Source organism: Bacillus rossius (genome assembly GCF_032445375.1).
Source record: "Bacillus rossius redtenbacheri isolate Brsri chromosome 9 unlocalized genomic scaffold, Brsri_v3 Brsri_v3_scf9_2, whole genome shotgun sequence".
Taxonomy (NCBI): Eukaryota; Metazoa; Arthropoda; class Insecta; order Phasmatodea; family Bacillidae; genus Bacillus; species Bacillus rossius.
This window is the reverse complement of record NW_026962013.1, coordinates 26,775,380-26,797,923: the sequence shown is the minus strand read 5'-3', so window position 1 is coordinate 26,797,923 and position 22,544 is coordinate 26,775,380. Positions and strand designations below refer to the sequence as shown.

Genomic DNA, 22,544 nt, shown 5'->3' with positions numbered 1-22,544 from the left:
TCCGTCCGTACTTCAAAAGTTTTGTAACTTCGTACTGTTTTTTTTTTTTTTTTATGGACGGACGGATGAAATCGTGACCTACAAATGTCAGCTAGGTTTTCGCGTGTCAGATCTTATTATGAGAAGGTATTAAAGTTTGTTTAATTGTTTAGTTGGTACTTCAAAAATTATTTTTTTAACTTTCTTTTGAACACATTTCAAATGCGGGTTTTTTTTTTTTTTTCAAATAAAAATTGTCCGTGCTATAGAAGTGTATTAACTACTCATATTAACTCTGGAAATGTAGGAAGAAAAACAAAAGAAAGAAAAATAATTGAGTTTATTGAGTAATAAGCGCTTAGCTTATACGAATATTTAACTACTGTTATCACGTAAGAAAAATTTTCTCCAAAATCTACGATTGCTCAACAGTTGTCAGTTAGATCGGCCATAAGGTGTATTGAAGTGTCGTGTGGTCTGAGCAAGTATATGATCGTAAGTGTACTGAAATGCAAGTGTCCTAATTAATTTCGGGTGTTTCTTGTAGTGTAAGGATGCGCGAGCCGCTCGAATGAAACACTTTTGAACACATGCATGGATAATTAGCCCATCCGCTGTGACATGGCTTGATGCATCAGTTCAGACCGCAGTGTAAACATGGACATAGAGCGAGTTTAGTATTCTGCGCACCGCGCCAGGATACCAGGGCGTATCTAACTCAAAACGAAATAAGGGAAAAGGCGGGGGGAGGGGGTTGGTAATTGTTGGAAAGGAGGGGGGGGGGATATTTCTGAAAAAGTGTAATCCTATGAGAAACTCCAAATGAGGCAGTTCTCGTGACTTATCACATATGACACAAAGTCTCTGTTTCGTAATAAGTCTCTTTCAAATGGTTTAAATACCAACAACCAACCTGTTAACAGATTTTTTGAAATTTTTGTTTATATTCTTTGTGAAGCTGTCCCGAAACTTCCCCCCTCCTCCTTCTTCTTGGATATATCCTTGCGAAGATATACATAATTCCGTAATAAATGCATTATGTTTACCCAAGACCGAGTATAACCAACTGCGTTGACCTTCGTTTTATAAATTCAAACCGCACATTTGCAAAGATTGCCCTTGCGCTTTATTGATACTTAGTCATAGCGAACACAAGCCGTATTGGAAATTGAAGTCGTTTAACTCGAATGTTATGTTGGTTGGAATGAGTGGTATTCCAATTAGATAGTTCATCTTTTTCCACCTACTAATCATGTGCCATTGCATAACTTTAGCTTATTATTGTTTCGGAGTAATATAATTATTCAAAGTTTCAAATTCAGAACGTGTGACGGTAATCCGGTAACATCGAGTGATTTAAGAATTTCCGTTGGAAAATACACTACTTCACTTTGGTTTATATCATTGATCTTGGAATTATGGGAACGATTGTAGTGCTCTTCTTCTTCTTCTTCTTCTTCTTCTTCTTCTTCTTCTTCTTCTTCTTCTCAATTAAATCATAAAACTGTTGCTATTTATTGCGAAAACACAAACTACGATCAACTTAAAAAAAATAACGAAATGAATTGAATGCAACAACTATAAACCAAAATACTCACATTTTGCTTTTCCAAAATAGTTAATTAAATAACTTACAAGGCAAAACTAATGAATTGAATATAACATTCAGTATCAAATTAACTCACTTTTTTTTCGAAAACAGATAATCAAAGCACTTCTCATATAATCAAATCACTTCCAACGATTGATTATACACATCAATGTCAACGAAAACAACAACTTTTCACTTCTTCAACTCGTAAAACGTGTACTATGGCAAGAGGAAACAAGGGCCGGCGGAAAAAGTTTATTTTCTTCTTTTTTTCGTGCGCGCAGTCCAAGGAGAATATATTCATTCCTTAAAGACCTTCCAGAGATATTTAGGTTCTAAACTACATATTAGCAGAATGTGAAGGGGAAAAAACGTAAAATTTTATATTTAAAAATGTATTTTTTTTTTCAAAAACTTTTAGACCCGTATATATTTGGAACCGAACACCATAATTTTCAAATTCATGCTTCTTACTTGAAAATGACGGACTTCCCGGTTAATTTTCTGATATTTTTACGGAGGCTGATTATATATATCCCGACATTATGTTCATGTATTTCAATTTTTTTTTCTATGAAATAAATTTTCAGTAACTTAAATTTCAATCTCATTCGTTGCTATGTGTTACTTTTCCGAGCACTGTGAAGGCTGCAGACAAATGGTGACACGTAAATACCTACCTTACGGTTCCTTGATCCGTTTCCGTTTTTACGTTTCCGCGTCACTGTGGAACGCGCCTAATCCGTAAATGCCCCGCAATACGCAATCTTTGCCACAGTCGTTCAGCTTAAATACCGCCGGAACGACGGGAGCGTCACACTTGTTTCAACCTCATCCGAAATTGCGACTCCTTGTTCTATGATTGCAACTCGCAGCACGCACACCTGTGACTCAGCTATCTTTCTCTCTCTCTCTCTCTCTCTCTCTCTCCATTCACCAGTCGACCAGCCACGCTGTACCAGGGTCCCCAACCATGCAAAAATATTTCGTACGAACTTTTGCAGTAAAAAGGTACTATATTTGAAGAAAAACTACTAGATTATTTTAAAATATTGTTTTACGCTATTAAATAGTACTACATTGATACTTTCTTAAAAATTAACTCAATTTATAAGACCAGTGAACCAACAAGAAATATGATATGAAAAATGGGAAAACTTTACTAAGTGTTGCAAGCGTCAGTGATTTTTACACCTCCTATTGCAATCTCCAAGAATGTCATAATTTTAAATCTTACAATATACACAGTTATTGATTTAATTACTATTACATGTTTAGTATTTAAAATAATTCTGTTACATGATTTAAAATAGTTATACATTAATCAATCAGTTATTTAATATTATATTTAAAAATTTATAGGGTTCTAACTTAAAAGAAAAACAAACAAATATATTCATTAACTTTTTTAACACAGTTTGCTAAAATAATAAGTTAGTCTGAAACAGTAAAATCTATTAGCTGATAAATATTTTCTTGAAGTAATCCATTTCATAAAATGAGCCATGTTCATCAGCATTTTATCTAGACATACTTAGATTGCATTCCTGCTACCTGCTGCATCGTGATTATCCTGCATTCCTGGTATGTAATGAGTAAAATAAGTAAAAGAACTCTGCGACTGATAATAACCTTCAAATAACATCCCAGTAAAATTAGTTACAAGGTTGTACCAATCTATATACATTGTCGATTTTAATAATGTACTGAGTAACAAGTCTTAAATATTTGATAAGCATTTTTCTACCTAATATTATTCCATATATTTTTAAGTACTTTTTGTGTCATTCTAAACTTAGTTGATTAGGTGTGTAGGTACAATACATAATTGTATTATGCTGAAAGGTTTTTTTTTGTATTTGTCGTGTTTATATTCTTGTTTATATGCGTTTTGTGTTTCAGTATTACTTTATCTTTCTGTGTGCTTGTAGATGTATTGCACTTTCGAATCACTGTTTCACCACAGACAACACTACCACAATAAAATACACAAAGTTCGTTTTCAAATCACAATACACTCTCGGTACTATGCAGTCAATAACCACACACTCAAAACTAAAACTCTACACAACTATTACAGTGGTAATCCAGTATTAAAAAATGTCACCTTGAATCATACATTTGAAAAAAGAATAACTCATTGAATATAATGTTCTACTATAATGTATCGTGGTTTAAAGCATTGAATTCAAATATCAGTAGAATAGCGCTTACTTTAAACCAGCAGGCATGTGGTTCGCGATGTCATAATCAACTTAAGAATATTCCAGATGGACAAGAAACGTCACAAGTATAGATAATGTGCTGCATAATATGACTGTTTTTGTTTGTTAGGGAGACCCATGGGAGGGTCCCACTTCTTACACCCTTCGCTTCGCATAATGAGCTCCGTGGCTAATGGAAATTCTGTGTACCCTGAAGAAACTCTATATTAACCTCTGGTATTTAAATTTTTCAGTTCCAAAGAACAAAAAATTATTATTATTATTATTTTGCCTAAATATTTTCTGCAAATTGCATTATACCAAAATTATGCATGGTTTTCTTTATTTTGTATATAAAATTAAAACAAAAACATGCTATATCTGAATTTCATTCGTACGAAAACTAACCTAGCTTCCACAGTTAACGAATACTCATTTGTACTTAAAAAAAGATGTATAAATGTTTTATCGGTCACGTGAATAACTATATTATTCATTTTCAGACTTCGTGAAAGCTTTATTTTATTACATGCATACATAAATGTTAGTGTGCTGGTGTAGTTTACATGTATGTGATAAGAATTCATATGTAGTTATTAGTTTGATTGAACTCTTCTAAAGAGAGATCTTAAATCTTCTGTTTTCAGGGGGCTAAATAAATTTTATTTTTAATTGATTTACTTCATGTGATATTTGATTTGATAGCTTATAATTGTAATGAAATAAGGTCTTAAATATGTTATTATTAGGGGGCTTGATAAATTTATTTTAAATAGATTTCATTCATTTCGTACTTGATTTGATAGCTAGTAATATAAACAAAAAAATTTATTTCATGAACATGAAGATTATAAAGTAGCCTACTAACAAACGGAGTAAATTACATTGAAAATATAAGTGAAATAAATTAAACAAACTATAATGTTATGAACAGTTTATTCTCTTGGTGTTATTTAATCCTAATTGCTTGTATTTTTTTAATTTTATACTAGCTAAACTCGGCTACGCTTCGCTGTGGCTCAGTCTGATGTGAAATGAACAGCAAAGTAAATCAAAATATTCTAGCGAACATAGATTCACCAAGGAAACACATCATTCAATTTAATACCTTGCTTTGCGTTGCTGAGGCTATGCTGTGGAATGAAAGGAAAGAAAGAAAATTATTATTTTTTCACTTTAAATCATTTTATTTAAAGGTAATGGATGAACTAAATTTCTTGCATGTCCGTTTACTGCATAAATATAAAAATCAGATGGTTTACCGACTATTGAGCATGCCATGTATAATTGCCCATAAGAGAAGCATTCGTTTTCTAGATTCAAACCGCACACCTACAAAAATTGCCCTTCCGCTTTATAGATAGCCATAGCGAAAGCAAGGCGTATTGTAATTTGAAACCTTTATAACTCGGACGCTATGTCGGTCGGAATGAGTGGTATTCGTGGAAGTAGTCCGTAATCACCTTTGAGGTCCAATAAAAATTGTTGCTTCAATTATAATTTTAATCATTTTTAACTACTAAGCGTGTGCCATTGCATAACTTTGGCTAATTGAAGTTTCGGAATAATAAAATTGGCACGTCCGATTTTAAAATTCTGAATGTGTGATGGTAATCCGGTAACATCGAGTAAATTAAAAAATTCCGTTCGAATATTTACTTCTTCACTTTGGCTAATCACTGAGTCGATGGATTTGTATATCACTGTTTCACCTGCGATTCTGATTATAATGATGAAGTTCATACCGTATACGTCGACATTTATATCCGCTATAATGGCTCTTCTGCTTAACCATGCGTGATTTCAATAATTTGTTTCGATGCTATGGCAAACCTTGTCTACTAATTCTTCTTTTAAATTCACGATATTGCAAAAAAATTAGATGGAAAGGTGAATTTTTCTTGTTTCTGGATTTGTAGGTACAGTGATGTTACCGACCTCGATTAATTGTCTTGAAAATATTTCAGCTGTTGGATCGTTTTGAAGCTGTACTCTCATATTTATTGTTAAAAGTATTTTTTTCTGTGTTCCAAAAAAAATATTTCAAACAGGCATTCAGTTCATCGAAAGATATAACTGGATGCGTTTGCCTGAAGTCAACGGATATTAACACCAATGCTCAACCTATTTTAACCTGATTATTTCTAAGACTTTCAATGTATCGTCTAATTCTTCCAATGACTTATTGTAAGCCAACTCCTTAAACAAGTACTATGGCAAGCGAAAACAAAAGAAGGTGGTAAAACATCATTTTTCTTTTATTCTTTTTTTTGTGCGAGAAAACCAAGAAGAATATATTCATTCCATAAAGATTATAGTATCCTTTCTCCAGAGATAATTAGGTTCTAAACTACATTACAAGAATGTGAATAGATCGTATAAAAACTTTATTTAAAAACGTAGGTATATTTTTTATTTTCCAAAAACGCTCAGATTCGTTTATGTTTTTTTTTTTTTAACCGAACACCATAATATGAAAATTCATGTTTCTTACTTTGAAAATTGCGAACTTTCCGGAAAAATTAATGTTTATTTTAAATATTTTACTACTTTTTGAGTTTTGCGAAAACAATCCTGTGGATGCTAAAATCATTCTATGTATATGTGTATATATATAATTTTCTCGCCAAATTCTGATTTTATTTGCGGTTACGATATAAATGAATCATTTGTGGAAGATAAAAATCTTATGCTGCTTTGAATTTGAATAATGGACCTAGCTTCAGTCTCGTTTTCTTAAAGTGTCTGGAATCTCTTGTAAAAAGGGACGTCGCTCATTCTCTCAAGTTCTATCTCGCCGTTCTTCGTCATCGAAGGCGAAGAAGTTAGGCGTTCTGGCGATTCTGTCCTCTTTTCCCCCGTGCATTCACCATTCTTCTCCCCTGGAAACCACTAAATGAGGTTTCCAATCAGGGATGTAATACAATCATCTTCTTCCACAAAAAGCTCTTGTGAGAGTAATGTCACTGCGAGGTTCGTGACAAAGGGAGACTTCCCAAAACCTTGTCCGTTCGCAGAAAACCCGGGAATTTATTAATGGATGGATAGAGTTTACGGGCACTTTTTCTGGTGCATTTTTTTTCTAACAAAACGTGATTGGCTGGAACATTTAGCATCTTCGTGTTAAATTAGTTTACTTCTCACTACCGTTTCCTTTGGGTAAAAATAAATCTCCATCAATTACATTTCCTTTTTAAAGGTATTCACACTGTATTCTACATTATGTCGTTAAAAAACGTCAATTAATTTGGAACATTTACCACTAAGCTTTATATGTAAGAAATCTACAGGAGTTAAAATCACCTTGATGTATTTATTCCTCGGTACAAATAAGTTTTTACGAACACAACTTATTACATTATCTACTATTTTATAAATACGTCAAATAGTTTTAATTTACTCGTGCAAACACAAACTGTAATAGTTTTCAAATATGTTTAGCAGATTCTATGGAGAATACGTATAAGATATATCAGATAAGGTCTTTAAACGATAAAAAAGTCAAATATTAGAGGCAATAGTAAAATTTGGTTCTAGCACAGAGAACCATAAAAATTAATCTGGTATAGCTTACAAATCGCGGTAATAAGTACAACTAAAGCAGGCAAAAAATATCACTAGAAAAACTAGATTTAAAAATATATATATATTTTAAAGGTTTCTAAATGTCAACCTTACTCATTTTAGAGTTTGTGTGAGATTATTGTTTAATAACCTTTTTAATTTGTAGTTTTTAATCGCGTTAACTGATCGATTTTGTAGGAATTCATTTTAGGCGCACTACTCGAATTAGTTATTTTGAAAAGTTTTGTTTAAGCATTTTATGATATTTTAAATAAGAAAATTTGAGATGCTACTAAATATGAGGTGCTTGTGTTTTTCTGTTACGGTCTATAAAAAAAGCATTTTGTAATAACTTAATCCACCAGTGGCATTTTAAGTCCCATCCCGTGATTTTTAAGGCCACCAATCTCCTGTAATACAAAAAGAAATCTACTTAAATTAAAGTTGTATGAATACAGAGACAGAGTACGTAGTTGTATCAGCAACGTACTGTTTTATACTTAACCAATAAGCAGCCATTTTATATTTAAAAATTAAATTATTTCAGTAAATTTTGTTGGATTATGTTCCAAATCAAAAATTATGGTAATAACTATTTTGTGTAACGTTTGCTATAGGAAAAAGTAAAAATAATAATAATAATTTAATTTTAAATACACATTCTTGAATAAAGAGAAAATTTTGTGAACCACCTTCATTTTTTTTTATTGGAAAAAGTTCTTAATGGATACCCGTCTCTGAACATTCCTTTGGACAGGTTCACTACCTGGTGTAACGGTGCGCTCCGTGGAAGATAAACAATTATTCCGCGCGGTCTTCTCTGCTGTTCCAGCGAATGACGTGGTTACGTGTTTACAGCAAACATATTTATGAACATAACGCCATAGCTGGTTTTCGCTGTATGAATTGGACAGGAAATATGAATACACAATCACACAGAAGAACAAGCCAAAATCAGGCGATGTAAACTGTGTAAAAGTATAGGAAATTCAGTAGAAGGAATTACTCAGAAAAAAAAATCACAGATCAGAAGAACACAGTTGTAACAAGAGCAGAAAATAAGGACAAACAATATCCTTAGACAAAACAGTGAAAAAAAGACGGATCCAATGAATGATTAAAAAAAAAAAAACAGATCTTCCGGTTAAGACAACGACAACACAATCGTTTGTGCGTAATGATGGGAACAGATGTCAGTTTCCGAAACGTGGCAATTTTTTTTTTGTCTTGGGAAGCCTACATTGTTCATCTGTGCCGTGATATTTTTTTTTAATTAATTCCTTCTATGGATTCCTCTGTGATTTTTTTTTTATGCTTTCAAACACTTGACATCGCCTGTTTGTGTATTCATATTTCCTGTCTATTCTTGTGGTTTTTCCCATGACATAAAGTTACAACCAGCAATAGTGTAGGTCCATGAAAGTGTTCCAAATCAATCTGCTCCGCTGCAAGAATCATGCAGATGACGAGGTCGTGTGTTCTCGGTAGCCCAGCCCCCAGTCGACGCGCTTCGCGAGCATCTCTGGAATGCTATCACGTCCGCCTCCACCCTTCCGCCCGGCGTGTTTGGAAGCTCGTTTAAGTCCACGCCGAGGGCCTAAGATTCCCCCCTCTGGGCGAGCGAGTTCCTGAAGGGGATGTCTTGCGACCAACTCGCTATCGCCGCAGAGTTACGGCATTTTCAAGCGACCTTCCCCTGAAGGTACATAGTCCGTAGTACATATACACTGTTTAAATTTTTCACCTTAAATTTACGAAGAATGCTGGTTACAAATTATCCGGAGATCTTCATAAATTTACGGCTATCTTTGTAACTTTACGGACACCGTGTTAACTTAACTTTGAACATGAATCCAAAAGAAAATTCTTGGTTTATCAACAATACATTCAAAAACTGGTTAATTCAACAGGCAGAACACTCGTCTTTTTCCTAAGTGTATGTTTACCTTTGTTACCCCTAAATCTTCTGATACTTGGATTTGAATGCAGGGGGTGGAGTAAAATAAAATATGCTCTAAATAACGAATACACATGATCCCACGCTCTCTCTCTTTCTCTCTCTCTCGCAAGGGAAGGTGATATCAGATCTTTCTGTTCAGCTCCCAAAAATAAACTAGCAAATGTACATTTGTAATAGCAATTACATTTTCAAAATGGTGACTAAGATTTTCACATGGCTATGATTTTAAAGTGATTAAGCTATATGGATTAAGGTTAAGGTGTGAACTTTGTTACCTAAAAAAATCTTGAGATTAAAATGCCACATTAAATGATAAGTGACGAGTTAAAAGAGGTTATAATATTTCATATTTTAGTGTGTAGATGATTCAAAAGGCCCCAAGCTTCGTACCAGAGATCGGAAACTAATATTTACTAAAAAAAAAAGTTTTTTCAGAAGACATTTTCTGTTCCTTGACGGTCAATATCGCTATACGACCTCCAGCATCGCTCACATTTATAGCCTAGTCATTTTTTTTTTTCCAAGTTATTTGGTGCCTGATGCATTCTCGGAGCTCCCGTCGCCTCAAGCCTTTCCCTGCATAACAGCGATGCGTAAATAGAATCCTGCCTTGGCGTTTATAGAAGGCAATTTCCTCCCCGCCCGCGTGTCATGGAGCTGTGGTCAGCGAAGGCGATGTGTGTACACAGTATGGTGCAGCGCACACAAAGGTTTAGCTTATCGCGTCTCTCTCTCTCTCTCCCATCCTCCCTCCCATGAATTCCTTTTGCACGTTCCTTTTCGCCGTGTACGTACAACTGACAGCAGCAGGTCGCCCGGTGCAAGAATGTGAGGAAATTAAGTTTCCACGCATGAATGGCTCCAGCGAACTCGATAACCTGAAATTTATGTTTGCGTCTCCCTTCCCTTACCGCATTCATCCCGCCGCGCCGGTGGGTTTGTGAAGACCTTCTACCGCGTTCACGACTCTATGCGGCGCCATCTTAGATTTTTCCCTATTTTTGCTATAATTATAATATTGAGCTACGTGTCTCTATTTTTTTTTGGCATGTTAAAGCATAAATCAAATCTCCCAGACCTTATATGCCTTGTTGAGACCACATATTTACTAACAGGCTCTAGGTTGTAAGCGCGTCGAGAAAATTACATTATTTCACGCGGTCTACTACTACTATTATGATAATCACACCAGTTCACAAATGTTGACTTTAACAAGTAGCCACAGCTAAGTCTTATGCAACGTTGACCCTAAAAAAATTTAACTGTAGCTTCATTGCAAGCGGTAGCAAAATATTTGAAATTGCAAGACGGCGAGGCCAAGAAAAATTGAGTTGGTTTTTCTCCTGTACAGGGTATATTGCTTCACTCTCGCAAAGAGACTTCAAAATCGTTCACGCGCCCTCCTTGTTAGTGTGTGTTCAAGACACCACTGGTACCGGACCAAAAGAAAAGAAACATAAATCCCCACTGCTATAAATTAGTTAATTTACGGAAATTTCGACGTGGAATTTACCTCAAGTAAATGAAGTTTTCCTCGTGATTCCATGTAACTGATTCTTCGTCAAATCTACAGCGGATTCTAATTTCTTTTTTTCTTTTTTTTCATATCCCGTTGTAGAAGTAAGACGAGTGTTTTTCTATAAACTTACCCAGTTCCTGAATTTTTTTTTTATTGATTCTCATGTTTAAATTAGGTGAATTCAGAAGCCGGAAATTTATACTTTGTAACCGGTGTCCTTCATGGTTTTAAGGCTCAGTCTCACACCAAATGTGGTAATTATTTTAAGTTTATTCGTCATTACTTTTATTTAATTTATATTTTATTTAATTAATTAATTTATTTATTTAATTTATTTAATTTATTTGTTTCTATAAATTTTAACTCGATACCTACTTGCCCTGCCACACATATTTTAAACATATATTCACTTAGTGAAATATCATGGGTGTAGAAAGTCGCGCAAGAGATGATAATTACGAAGACTTGGGCGCCTTTTAACACCAACGATACTACACTTTGTGATTATAGGTGGAAATTTTTTTTCTTTCAGAACAACAATTGCAAGGGAGGTATTAAGTTCAAATTTTAGAATTAGTCAATTAAAAATTATGACCCAAAAAAACGAAAAAAATTGGTTGTCTGCAAAGTCGGTTTACGGACGATAGTTTAACGTGACAACATCATAACAAAACATTGATGAAAGGATTCCATACTTTTATAAATAAAATTGAATCATTTTTATTGAATTATCACTATTTTGTATGGATACAAAGAAGGAGCGAAATGAAATCTATAATTTAATTGATAAATTTACTTTTATTTGCACTCATTAATTCAAATATGTTTATTAGTTTAACGAAGAGATTATTTTAACTATAACTTTTATACATGTTTGCTATTTAACTTCTTCCAATCTGTGTTATTCTGTTAAGGATAGGACGATGATAGGAAAAGTAAGAAACGAATGGGAGTGTTTCAAGTTGAATGTGCCTCGAAAAAGTCAAATCGATGGTTGTTACAATCTAGTGGAAGAGAGATAGATGCGGCGCAAGCGTGCAATGAGCGTAACGGGACACAACGTAACGGGACAATGTGCGTTACGGGACACTTTTTTCGTGCGTGCAGCCGGCGTTCATCGATTTATTAGACGTTGTCACGTCAAAAATAAAACGACTTGGCTTGTGAGATCGAAAACTTAAGGTGAAAAAATCTTAACAGTGTGCTTTTCCTCACGTACAACAGAAACATTGGTGTTCCTCGCAAACCCACCAGTTTATTCCTTCAGCCCCGCGGTTTGGCTGACCTCGCAGGAGACGCAGGGTGGGAACTTTGCCAGACGCGAACTGAGAATCTGCGCGGGCGAGGGCCTCGCGGCAGGGCGAAGGGCGGACAGTGTTTTCTTTCCTTTTTCCTCCCACGGGTGAGGTAACCGCCGGGGTGGAAATCCCCTTTCCCGACGCTACAGAGTTTGGGAAAGGAAAGTTTGAAGGGGCGAGTTTGCCAACACTTCGTAGCTGCTTAAGGAAGTTCGTACATTCAAGAAACTGTGCGAGTGACTGACCAGTGTTTAAAAAAAAAAAAACGGAAGACTGTTTCAAGCGGTACAGAAATATTTTAATATATATTTCAACTAAGGTTAAAAATTATGCATCCAAAGAACTAGTAATCACCTTATAAAACACTTATAAAGAACCTAAATAAAATAAACGTTCGGTTAGCAAAACTTGTTAAAATTAGTTTTTTGTGTACTAATGTAGGCCTTCGGGCGTTATCAGTTACTTTACTTCTATGGCATTAAAAAAAATTAACTTTAAACTTTTTAAAACACATACACTCACACACTAAGTATATGTTTTTATAGTTTTTTCTTAAACGACTTAAATATGAAAATAATTCCTACACACAAACATTGTTAGCTTTGAGCAGATTTAAAATTTAATATTTAATAGTAAAAATTTCATATCGGATTTATTTCAATCAACATGGTGTCGAATAAATTTAAACATTTCTCTAGTCTCTGAGATGTTTTATGTGCCACGCTATATCTTACTACATGATTATCTTCAATTTAATGTCAGAATTTTATCATATTTTTAAGTTAAATTATTTCTTGTCATGACTATAAATTATAACAAAAGGATTACAGGATGAATTTACTATTTTAAAGTTTGTTTTTTTAACACTTATAGTTCAAGAAATCAATGCAGACGGATAAATAAACACCGATCTGCCATATTATTTTAGATCTGCCCCTAAAGAAGTATAACTTCCGTTCGCAAGTAGTTCCATTCGCACATGCGCGCTAGCAGACGAAAGATAAACTTTCATTCACAACAACGCCCCTAAAGCAATATAACTTCAAAACAGAAATTAATTGTGATATAATGAACGTACAGAATAAAATGAAATATTTAAAGAAATCATTCGAACTCCTTAAATTTCTGGCATAGACGCTTTACGTACAGTCTAAAAAAATGCATTTCATGATGTTACAAACGTTAGGTCTCGCCAGTTGGTTCCGTCGTGTCCTTTATTGACAGGAATTAAGTCACGTGTGTTTCCAAAACGCCAATCGGAAAAAATTATACACGTCTACCTTTATTTCCAGACGTCCGTTTTGTGTGAGTAGTTGACTACGAGTTATTCTAATGGATTTATTGACTACCTTGGACTTTTATTTTATTCGCACAACTTAGCGTTTCATATAACTTCGACTATATCTATAACGACACAAACACACATGTCCGTGACATCTCGCTCTCATAGCTAGTATTTTGTCAACTAGGCTAGTTTTTTTTTTTTTAATTTGTAGTTAGGGTTTGCATCTCGTGGATAACGAGGCCATTAGAGACGGCAGTAAACAACACCGCTGGGGGGGGGGGGGGGGGTGAGGACTCGGCCGTTTCCCTCAGTAACAAACAACCAAGCATCCGCCTGGAGCTATCTCGGGGAGAATATGGAAAAGATATCAGGGTAGTATAACCAGGATTATACAGAAAGTGATCCCATCGTAGTTCTTACCACAATCATATATATATATATATATATATATATTCAATGCCACAAATCATCTCGCTCCGTAGCTCAAACTTGGTGTTACGCCATTCTTCGTCTGTCACCACGGCGGTTTTTTTTTTTTTTTGGCTGAATATTCTTTTGACCGCTTTTCTTAGAGTGCACAATGCAGTCGTCTCATGAATGCACTAAAAAAATTTTTATCAATATACAACCCGCAAACAATTTACCTAGAAGATATTACCCATTATAAACTGGCAACCGCAACCGTTTTAACCGCATAGCGTGACACTGGCCTAAACGAAGCTTACAAATAGATCGGCTGCTCTAAAAATTTGATTATTTTTTTACGAGGTACGGCTAGGCATTACGCCCGCTGACAACGGTTGTAGTCTAGAACCACTAGATTTGTCTACTTTGGCGCTCGTAAATTGGGCGTTTCAGAAACCGGAGAGCTTTCAGATGACGCCGAGTCTTCAATTTGCTACACAAAACACAACTCCCGACTCTGGGAACGTGAAAGGTTGTTAGTCCCGTTCTGCCTCCGCGACTTGTTTAGAAAGACGTCCCGTGAAGTGTTTACTTCCCCCACCCCCTCCCCCACCCAAACCCATCCAAGTCGTCGTATAACTGGCACTCGACTCGGCAGTCGACAAACAAACTCCCTCAGCAGAAAAACCGTTATCAAGGCTGGCGAGGTCGTTGAAGACGTTTTCTGCAGATGAAGACGTTAAAGTTATTTAGAAAATTTACGTTCGTTTGATGAGGAGAGATAGTAAGACAGATGCCGTCTTGGTTTTGACGTAACAGTTGTTTAAAGTGTAAAATTGACAATTTTCCTTCCTTAATACAGGGATCATACATTTAAATATTTCCTAATGAAATAAAATCTGTTGAAATTATTATTACATTTGTATGAATTCCCAAAAAGGAACTGTGTTTTAACGAAGCCAAGTAGCCAAAATTAAACTACAAAAAACATATGTTATGGCACAAATCTGTTGAAACCTAGATAATGTATTTACATTCTTCTATCTCCCCCTTAATTACCCCCCTTCTCCGATAACCCTTCCAGCCCAAAGAAGGTGCGTTACTATGCACACTTAAACGGTGAGACCCATTCAAGCTCACGCTGATTCTTGCAGCTCAACTCTCAACTTGATGGGGTTCTCGGTTTGAAACCTAAGTATAGGATCTTTGTGGTACTTACGGCTCGCTTATGTTAATAGGCTACTCATTTTGCCGACACATGCAATGTGCAGAGCTTCAGATGAAACCGCGCATTTTATAATCTGCTCAATATATCTGACTGGGATCTGTTTGTGAAAAGCATTTAAGGATTCGCTGAGGGTGGTTTGTTACGTATTTGTTTTTAAAGTATATTCACATAAGAGTGAAAAATTGACTAAAAAGCGAGTTTTCGGAGAAATTTTTAGATGTGAAACAAATGGTAGAGATTTTTAAAACCACTCAAGGGACTTGCACTACACCTTAATATCCGTTTCTACCGACATACGATGTTACGGTTACCACTCTAATTTCTTTAGTTGCACTGTGCACGACGAGATAACTGCACGTCATATCACAGTCTTGTGTTTAAAGGCGAAACTGTGCTAGAAGCACTAGCGAGAGTCGCACTTATCATCCCGCCTCATTTACATAAATACCCCCTGGCTGAGCGGGCGCCTAAACGTGCACACTTTGCTTCGCGTCTCGACAGCGAGCTCGTTAGAGATGAAGCGGTTCGGAAGACCGGTCTGCCGTGATCATTGGACAGCAAATATTTTTAGTTCAATTTATCTTCCACTTTTTTTTACAACTTTGACAATATTTCACTAAATTAAACAGGAATTTTAGCTCTCGCAAAAAAAAAAAAAAAAAAAAAGCTTTTGTGTGAGTACATCTAGTCTTCTGGCCATTTTAAAAATGAGAAAAATTTTGACAAATAAATAATAAGTTATGAATACCTACTTACATTGTTTTTTTATAAAGTTGAAAGTTAAAACGAGCAAAAAAAAATATAATATAAAAAAGTTTAAAATGTATATTTAAAGGCAAAACTTGCAAGGATATAAGTTATTAAAGTATATGAAACCTTACTTAAATTTTAAATAAACCTCTTCATCAGTTAAATTATTCAGCCAAAGATTGACATTTTTATTTGAATTTTTTTTATTTTTTTAGGAAAAATATCTACAATTTTTGAAACCAAAAAATCGAAAGATCTCAGTGAAATTGCCTTATAAAATAAATGAATAGGTAACTTTATTTTCTATTACTCTAATTCATTCCCAGAGCTGTTTCAGGAAACTCAGGATTCATACCCGGATCCTCAATAATGAGTCCAGAAATAAATCACCGCACCGATCGGCTTAGTGAGTAACAAAAATATCGACCTACTGAACGATGCAACGTTCCTGAAACAATACAGAAATGTGTCAGGAACTTTGGTACCGTATGGGTTAGGGACACCTGTATTTCGCGATTTCATTTCATTTCAAGGTATTTCACAAAACACTGTAGCTTTTTCTAAGAGTCATGGCAAATTGTGAGGGTGCAGCAGTACGGTGACCACATTCTCATTGGCCCCGTCAAGAGCGGGACGACACCTCTCCCCGACCTCAGCCAATAACCACAGGATAAAAGCTAACGTATTTTGTGAAATACCTTGACACGAAATGTATTCGCGAAATACAGATGTCCCTGCGTATGGGTAGAGTAGTTTGAAGCCAGCTATCATCAAGGTCCCATCTAGAAATTCTTTGTGCACACCTTGGGACTAGTTGGCTCTCCCCAAACAGCCTACCTCATTGGTCGACAACTGAGGCCGGTATTCCAAGACGTTCAGGTAAGGTAACGAATAAGCACTGCCTTGTTGAGATACAATCGTAACCTAACTTGCGGGCCTATTCCAGAACGTGTCCAAATCGAATCCCAGTAAGGAAACGTATCTGCAACCGTTTTAATAAACGGTGCCCTGCGCGAGTCTATAAACTGGTTCCAACTTCATTCTAGCAGACGTTACAGATCCATCGATACAATTGTGACTGTAAATATCTTAGAGATAGCAGCACCATCGCCCAAAAATTAACCCCGTTTTTAATTTTCTCAAATACTTTTTAAGTTGCGGTTATATCTTGTTATGAACATTAAAGAGTACAAAATGTCTTCCAGGATGGTTTCACTACCATAAAGTTTCATTTGGCACACCAATACGTTTGGTACTTCCCGTGATATTCACGAAATTGAATATATACGAGGTAATGGCGCCAGACGCGGATCCGCCTTCTAGACGAAATCAACGTTTAAGTGAGCTGTGGGCTTGCGCGGAATTTAGACGACAGATGGGTCACGGATAGGACACCGAAATCCGTTCCCTAAAAATGAGTAACTGGCCGTGTCCTATCATGCACTAGGAATGCGGTTAGAGTACAGGTGAAGCATATTCAACACCTAACCCTTACTTATATTTGTGACTAGGAATTCCGGCCTAAGCGATAGTGAAACTACCCTGGAATATTTATATATGGTAAAATAAAATAGTCATAGTAAAACGTAATCCCAATTTTTAAAATACGTTAACAATATGGCATTACAGTATTGACAACACAGTTTTCTCCCAAAACTTAACATGTCTCGATAGCTAAGTGGTAGAACACGCGCTTTTGAACCTCAAGGGACGGGGTTCAAAATGCGCCCCTAGGATTATTTTAAAACTTTATTTAATAACATTATAACATATTATAATTTTGAATCAGCTCAATAATGTTTGTTTGTAGGAAGTATTTACAAACATATACTTAGTGTCATAATGTGTTTTAAAATGTTTCAGGTTACTTTTTTTTGGTAATGTTATTGAAATATAACTTCTTAAGTGTGCGAAAACTTTAAAGTATTGCTATTTAATGAATTATAATAAGATGGGCAGTATTCTAAAACCAGGATTATTAGACGGCAAATTTTAGTTTTAAAAATTCCTGAAAAATATCACTCCGTTTGTAATGATTTAGAGAACCAACAAATTTTTAAATATCTTTGACGCCATGTTCGTCCCAATACAATTTTCTTGGCTAATAAATTGTAAATATTTCTAAAGTTGCTATTATATTTTCTTATGACTATTCAAGTTTACAAAATGTATTCTAGGATTGTTTCACTACCATAAAGTTTACTTTAGCGCACCAACTGACGAAGTTGGCCCTTTTTTTTGTGATGGACAACATTTTGAATGACTTGTGTAGTTTTGTCAATTTTCGGTTAAATATTCTATACATCCCATTTTCAGCGCTGATTTAGATATCTGAAACATCTTTAAAGCTCAATACAAAACCAATACGTATATTTAAAAAAAAAGTGTCTCTTGTTTGAGTGTGAATACAATTATGTGTCGTAAGATGGTTAACGATGCCATAAATTAGCAACTAAAATTATTAATTGTGTAAAGACGTGATAAATATAGTCTTTTCATCGGGTAATGGGTGTTCTGACATGAATTCAGCACAATTATTTTGTTACATATAAAATCAAATGAAAAAAATTAAAATTTCTTGAATTAATTGAAGTTATACTTATTTAGACACGTTATGAAAAAATGATAAGGGTGAATATTTACGATGATCGCGCACCATGTAGCAAAATTTTCCCATGATGAAAAAATGCTACATAGGATAAAAATTATATATGTGCTTTTAAATCATATAATTTAGTGATTTATATTGAATACTGGTCCTTATAATGAAAAAAAAAATATGTTATATATTTGTGATATAAACTTTTTCAATTGTATTTATATAAGTGAGGTTATGTTCCCGTATGTAGAACTTATTTGCATTATAAATTATAAAGTAATTTTATTATATTTTATTAAATAAATAAAATAATTAAAATAAAATTAACATTCGGTAGATGCATTGATATAAATTCTTAATTAAAATGTCTCTCGATAATTTTACTAAATTAATTAATTTTTTACGTGTTTTTTATATTATTTAATATTAAATATTAAATTAAAAAAATTGAGTTTTGATTGAATTTTTACTTTACCAACCGTATTTATAAAATCACTCCAGTCCTTTTATAATTTTATTTCTATTAATTATTTGAATGCAAAATTAAAATTAGTTTTTTATTACACCAATTATATATAACTTTTAACGCGAATGCATAAGTAAACGGACCCTTTGTTTTTATTATATTATCACAGTATATTAGATTTTAAAACCACTGTTTCTCTGATGTTGCGTCGCAAATGAGCTCACAGCGAATTGTCGTACTTACGATCTAGCCAGTCTTCATTTTTTGCAAATTATTTTTAATCATAATCATCCTGTCAGCTTGTTCTCCGAATTGTAAAACATCTAATACATATAACACAATGCTAGAAATCCCATTTTGAAAATTTTAAGAACAGAATAGATTTTTTTTCCCTCAACACCACTAAGCTTGTTTCTGACAACGTCCTTCTCTTTCTCTCTTTCTCTCTCTCACTCTCTCTCTCTCTGTGTTGACCTTCGCTCTCATCTATCCTTCCCTCGTCTTCCAAAGAGGTCACTCTTAATTGGCTCAGCCTCTAGACAATGCTACTCGAGGGCCTATAGACAATTACAAGACGGAGAAGGTAAAACCCTGGTTTTGTGCTCGACGGTTATATATAGCTCGTCTGAATGGTTCCCAGCACACTCAAGCCACCAACCACTGAGTCCCGACCAAAATAGCTCGCAAGATGTGCCATTCACAAAAAATTTTCTGATAACGACAGCTCGTCCACAAACCTACAGATTCTTTAAAGCTATTATTTGCTTCGGAGTGAGTGCTAATTGTTACTTTTATAAAAGCGCTAAAATATTTTGCAATCTGAAAATTATCTCTCTTTTGCAATATTTTTACTTGTTTCGCAGTTTATTCTCTTTCGTTTAAATTATTATAAAATTTACAAATATTGAAATTCGTCAAAACAGTTTACTATTGATAAATTATTCAGTTATACATAAATGTGAAAAGTACGTCTCCGCAATTATTTTACTACATAACAGTTTACGAGTAAATCCGTTGCTCTTGAAAATTTGACAAAAATTGCTCGTAACTCAAATCGTTTATTTTCTTTTGGAATTATTGGCGAAATTTTTTGAAGGGTTGCCGTCCATACCGGCCAGGTAGCGGTAGTGTGTTTACAAGACAAACCTAAAACCTTTGTTGTGACATTACTGGAACTGAAATCTTTTGAATCTGTAGAGTGCTTAATGAAGGGAACAGATCGTACACAGTAAAATAAAGGTTTGGTAACGTTCCTTAATATGGAATTTATTAACCTTAATTTGGGTGACGATATTTCCCATGACTCTGTCGTCTCTCTCCTAATTTTTTGAGAGAAAAATTAAATGTACAGAAAATTAACAACTGCATAGTAAATATCCCATACAAAGCATTGATAATGACACTTCATTACGTTCATGTTCAGGAAAATTACTTTTTTTTTTAGAGTGAAATTCCATAAACGTCGCAACAGTTCCGTAAAATGAAGCCGGCTTTGTTCCTGTACTGTATTCGTTGTGCTGGCTCTGTTTGCTTGTTGTCAGTAACTTGTCCTCGTTGATGCGTCAATTTTCTTCATTCATTCAGGGTTTTTCTCGATCATTTGGTGCTTGTTTTTGCTTTTACCGAAACTAATTCCTTCTTTGAAACATATTTTATTTCCTCAATCGGCAATATCTCATCTTGTCTTGTTTTCTGTGTTCTGCGCATATTTACTATTTTATTTGTCAGTTATGATTTTATGCTACAAAAAAATGATGAGTAATGGCATATGTTTATAATCTCTGCAGGTATTGGAAGAGTCAAATGAAGTATGTGCTAGCGAAAGTGAGCCAAACAAGACGTACGAAAACCAGGCCATGATTGGAAAATTGTTCTTTTCTATATGAGGGCCATAATATCCACTCAAACGTTTCTTCTTGATAAGAACAAAAAACTTCAAACGGATTCAATAATTTAAGTACTATACTTATACAGTGGTTTTTCTGTTTATCTTTAAATCATTCCTTTTTCTGCTCCCTTAGTTGAAGTTAGCTCATTGGTGAACACGAACGAGGTTTTACAAATTTTATTTTTAATGTATCAGTCTGGAAGTAACTTGTGACAAATTACGGAAGTTATCGTGTCCATTAAAAATGTATATAGAGACAATAGAGATGACAATGGTTATTCGGTCTAGGAAACATAAACCAAAAAAAACGTTAGGAATTTTTCGGAAGTTGCAAAAGGTTGACCTAAAAATTTCTTTTCACTATGGTGCAACAGCTGCCCCTCCCCTCTTTTTTATTGGCTTCATGCCCCCTCAGTAGATAGTTATAGTACATCTGGAGAGAGAGACTTGAGACTTCGTTCGGATTCAGATGTGTGACCTTTGATCTCTGTCGTCACCGTTTTCCCCAAAAATTTATTCTATTCCCCCAAATTTGCTAGAAATTAGCCCGTTTTCCACCCATGATTTTCTTTTTTCTTCCAAAAAATTCCTATTTTCCCTTAAAGTTTCCCTCTAAAATATAAAAAATTTCAATGGCTTGAAATATTCCAATAATGGCCACCAACCACTACCAGCCACCAGATAAGCCAATCTGGGAAATTAAATATACAATCTGATTGGGCATGTGTAATTATTTAATTGTTTAATGTTAAGTTTTTTGAGAATGTTAGAGCTATAGTACTGTATATCTCTGTCAGTGTACGAACATCGACCGCCATCTTGAATAATATCACTGCCACTATCTTGAATTACGTTACCACGGTCACCTTGAATTTCGTAATCGCCACCACCTTGAATTTCATTCTTACTTTTGACTTATGAAATTACTGCTCCATATAATCAACACCCACGATGTCAACATCTATGGTTCATCACAATAATATTTTACATATAATTAATATTTAATTACTCACATTAATTCTATCTGCCATTATTATCTTTACATGATTTGAATTTTCTCTTGCTCTCTCATTTGCTCATGGTCTCACTTATACAACCGCTATATCGGGGCACATAGTCATATTCTATGTCGCAAGGGTTTCACTTGTTAATGGTGATGTAATACAAGATGGCAGTGAGGACATAGAATATGACTATGGCCCGATATAGCGGTTGTATAAGTGAGACCATGAGAAAATTAAAATCATGTAAAGATAATGATGGCAGATAGAATTAATGTGAGTAATCAAAGATTACTAATATCTAAAATATTATTTTGATGAACCGAAGGTGGTATCATCGTGAGTGTTGATCATAGGTGGTGGTAATTTCATGGGTCAAAGGTAAGGATGAAATAAAAGATGGCGGCGATGACATCATTCCAGATTGTAGTCGATGTTTGTACACTGAAAGATATATACAGTACTATAGCTCTAACATTTACAAAATAACTTAACAGTAAACAATATTATGGACAACCCAAGATCACTTATGCCGTGCATGAACCCACCAATCAGACTATATATTAAATTCCCCAGAGTGGCGTTTCTGGTGGCTAGTAGTGGCTGGTGGCCATTATTGGGAATTTTCAAGCCTCTGAATTTTTTTATGTTTGGGAAGGAAATTTTTGGGGAAGGACCAGAAATTTGAGCAAATTTGGTGTGAATAAAAAATAGGGAAGTGGACGTTACCGTCAGAAGGTCTAAGTACACACATCCTAGTCCGAAGCCGTAAGTCCCTGCCCCCGGAGGTACTATTTCTAAATACTC

The 22,544-nt window shown here is 34.7% G+C and overlaps 1 protein-coding gene across 1 annotated transcript in view; it reads right to left on the bottom strand.

Moving 5' to 3' along the window:
• Positions 1 to 22,544, bottom strand: part of LOC134542940 (neuropeptide CCHamide-1 receptor-like) — a 953,117-nt gene that overhangs the window by 512,010 nt on the left and 418,563 nt on the right. The window lies entirely within an intron of this gene.